We start from the raw sequence: 4404 nt of genomic DNA on the forward strand, positions 1-4404 counted from the left end.
TTGAAAAATAGCAGTTTGAAATATATACTGAGTAGATATCGCTATGAAAGTAAAGGGATTACTAAAATAAATGGACGTTCATCAATGAATTCTACATATAATAGGACACAAATGTAGTTATTATAGAAAGAAATACGTAGTAATGGGTGTCATCATTATTAAAATACAGTTCAAATTATTTTAATGTCACAAATTATAGAAGATCTTGCCATAAAAATGGCAAAAATGAAGACACTATAGGAAAAATATTCATGTTATGTGATTAAAAAATAGAAGAAAATGAGCAATAAACACTATAATTTAACAGACGATGTTTTTTTTCTTCTTCAATCCCCGCTGCTCTCATTAAGTTACATCATCATGAAAAAAACTCCAACGACAGGTGAAAAAGAGGGAGTGAAGCCCTTTCTCTCACCGTCACTAATTACGTAGTTCAAGTAGCGAGCTCATTAAAGGTCAAGGCGGTATGAAAATATATCTTAATTCGTGGAAAAAAGCCAACAGCAACACACACAGTCCTATAAAAGATGTGCCTAAGATCAGAAGAGGGGAACTGGAATATCACAAACTGTTGATAAAAGAAATAAGACTTGATTTGTGTTATTGTTATCATCTTCCTCCTTTACTTCTGCCCTTCTTTAAAAAGCAGAGATTCCCTTTGTCACAGATTTAAAGATACAACACAGCTGGTCAGAAACCAACCAAACGAGGAGAAGCAGCCCTTCAGCTCGTGGTCTGGCTCAGAGGAGGGCTATTGTGGGGGGTGTTAGGCGGCGCGGGGGAGCTGAAACTCGCAGCCCCTCCAAAGAAACAGTCCGTGCGCCTTCTGCCGACCCTGCTTCTACGTCCTCTTCATCTCTCGCCGTCGTCATCTGCAACGAGAGTGAGCCACGGTCAGAATAGAGACAAGAAACCATAGAGGAAAAAGAAGCACGTGGTGGATAATACATATCGCGCGTCACGCACTAATGAAGTCGATGCTGCTCAGAGCTGGCGCTCTCTCTGAAGTTCACTTTGTAGTGATCCATTTTCTCATAGCCGTGTCAACTTTGTCCAAGTGTGCCGTGCTGGATGCCTCCTCCATCCTGAGAGCATATTTCATTTAATAAGTGCACATACCATTGACGAATTTCAGCCTCACACCCACCGCGTAGCACCTTTTTCGTACAGCGCATTCGTAAGCGTTTGCGATTATCGGCGCTTTTTCCAGGTTATTTCGGGATGCCACAGCTCAAGATAGGATTTGCAACATTTCACGATCTTATTTTTTCACGTCAGCCACACAGAGAAAGTGGTGTGACAACGAGCGGCATGGAGTGCGGCAGCAGCAGATGTGGATTCGGTGAATCATTCACAAGAAAATCAATAAAAAAAAAAAAAGTTTTTAACAACCCGAGGAGCACCTTAAAAAAATTAATTTGATGTTTTACGGCCTTTGCCGGTTGTTATTTAGTGGAGGCGAAGTCTCACTTTTTAAGGAGATCCTTTGCATTCTGAAAGAGACAAATGTTCATATTTTTTTAAAGGGGATTTTTTCTTTAACCTAACCGTAAAAATTTTAAACTCGACTAGTCACTTTCAGACATGAAGAAAAGAGCCATTTCTGCTCATCCAAAGCTTGAATCCTCTCTCCACGATCTTGCAGCTCTCCTCCAGATGGTCCCTCGTACTTCTTCGTCAACGCCCTGAATGTAAATTCACCTTCTCTTCCTGCTCGGACCGTCACTTCTGTCATCAACTATCCCGCTTCTTCCCCTCCAGCATGGAGTAGAGCTGGTCAAAACTTCTCGCACACCTTGGTCTTCTGCCTCCACTGTGTCTCCTGGACGAGGGGGGGGGGGGGGGGGGGGGGGTGGGAAAAGCATGCAGGGGAAAGACGGGAAATTTCAATCCACACTGAAATAATTTAGGTTAGCTGAGTGAGTGTATGCAAATGTAATTTGTGGGAGAAGACATCTTTGAATATTGAAAATCTAGGACAATCACAGCGTGTTTATCTTTTATATACTTTCTTTAATTTAAAAAAGATCCTGCAAGGTTTCACGCCCCTTGAATCTTGGTTTGGTGAACAACTTCAATTGTTTATTATAGATTTTTTACACAACCAGTGACTGAAATGGTTTTTTTTCCAGGTCACATTGTACCAGTTTGGTAAATTTTCAAATGTCTTGCCACCAAAAGCCCCATTTACATACCTTGTTTAATAACCTCCGAGCCGAGACAGGTCCGAGCTTGGATCAGTTAACCAAGCCGAGCCTCGTTCTATCCGGGTTCCTTGGTTGCTCCCCGCCACCTAGTGACGATCTGCGGTACTGCTGCTCTCTGGGATTGAAGGCGGGACCAAGCAAATCAAAACGGCGGCGCCCGTAACATTCAGGTGTTATGCTTAAGTATATTGTGATATTTCGATGTTTGTGGAAAGTCAGGGGAAGAAGGCAACCATTGGTAAATTTAATTGAGAGAGTCGGCTTTTGGGAACTGGATGAGACAAACAAACGTCTACTCCGGGTTTACAGATGCCGTAAACGACAGACGCTGAGGTTCATCACACTGCTAAGCAGAATCATCTCTGGAAATCGTGGTGGCACGGTAAGGAAGATAGTATTTTATGAATGTCATGAAATTGTCTGAATGGAGTGTGAATCGGGACGTGGCAGCCAGACACGCCGGAAAAAACCGCGGACATCAGCTGACTGTATAAGGGGATGACGCGGTCTGCTCAGAGCGCTCTTCGTTATCAGATAATCGGGACAAAAAAAAAACAGGCCGATACAGGAAATCAGACTGGTCTGCAATTTAGCGCGGTCCGGTTCAGTCTGCTGACCATTTTCACCCTAGAGTTTATCTCGGTTACCGACTCGGACTGGTCTCGGGCTTGTTACTAAAAGGGGTGTAGAGGTAAACGGGGTTAGATTCTCGTTTTATATTTAGGTCTTGACTTTGACTAGGCCGTTATGACCCGTGCGTATCCTTGATCTGAACCGCTCCTCTGCAGCTCTGGCTGAGTGTTTGCCTCTGCACCAGCTTCTCCAACAGGTGGGAGAAGGTAATGTGAGTTATTGTGTATTTAGCTCCATACATCAACTCTGATCAGGTTACCTGGTCCTGCAGAAGGAAAAAGGAAAAGCACCACCTTAGGGCTGAATCAGTCCCCTCCGGGGATGCAGTCTTAGCTTTGCGCAACTCGTAGAGTTTGACATGGGGGCGATAAAGGTGAGTTTTGGTCTCATCTGGCCAGAGCACCATCAGTGGTTTCCAACCCTGGTCCTCAAGTACCCACATCCTGCATGTCTAAGGCTACGTTCACACTGCAGCCTGAAGTGACCCAATTCCAATGTTTTTGCCCATATGCGATCTGATATCTAAACTTTTCATGACAGTCTGAACAACACAGATGGGATTTTTTCAAATACAACCCAAGACCCGAGTGGATAGGTAGGTTCCTGGAATCCAAATGCTTAATCTGACTTTTCAAATGTGACCTGTGTCTGTACGGCCGGGTCGCATTAATCCAACCTTTATGTCATTAATACTCGACAAACGTCTCTATTCTGCGTCCTGCTATGCAGAAGCAGGAAGAGAAACGACAACCATGGCGGACAACAATGAGGAGAGCAGTCAATGGAGGGAAAGCTTTGGGTAGAAAAGAAATTAAAGATCGCAAAAAGCGCTGCAGCATTATAATCCATCTTTACTTCAGCAAACACTGAGCACGCTTGCTACGTGTGACGTCATCGCGTCCTCAACTACGCATGCAGGACATTTAAGTTGTATCTGTTGTGTCAGATTTCACAAAAAAATCTGATTTGAGCAACCATTTCAATCAGGTCTGATGCAACACAGAACATCTAAAACATGCAGGGTAGGAGAACTTGAGGAGCAGGGTGGGAACCACTGGCCTACACGGCTTCTCACTGACTGCGTACGGCTTCCTTCTCATTATCGGTATCTAATGGCTGCACAGACCTGTAAAGGGCACCATGAATAGCTCTGGATCTCTGTAGCTCCTCCAGAGTTAAAGAAAAAAAGGCCCTTTGGCTGTTTCTCTAATTTATGCTCTCCTTGCCTGGTTTGTCAGTTTAGTTGGAGAGTCGTGTCTTAATGGGTTTGTAGTTGCTTTGAATATTACTCAAATTTAATGTTCAAACCTTAACTTTCTGATGCTGTTAGCCAACTAATGCTCTCAAACGCCCCTCTGAGGCCTTTAAATGGTATCTGTATCCATCCAAATAATGAATTACACACATCAAAGCACTTTATTTACAGACATATTCATATATATACTTCAAAATGCAGTTTAAGCGCTAAAATTACTTTTATTAGGCACCGTACGAGACAGCAAACCTCGTTCAATACTTCTGATTTGAGTAAAGCCTCTAAAGGCGACACATTGGGAACTGGAAC

The sequence above is a fragment of the Fundulus heteroclitus genome, chromosome 21 (genome assembly GCF_011125445.2).
Source record: "Fundulus heteroclitus isolate FHET01 chromosome 21, MU-UCD_Fhet_4.1, whole genome shotgun sequence".
In the NCBI taxonomy this organism is placed as follows: Eukaryota; Metazoa; Chordata; class Actinopteri; order Cyprinodontiformes; family Fundulidae; genus Fundulus; species Fundulus heteroclitus.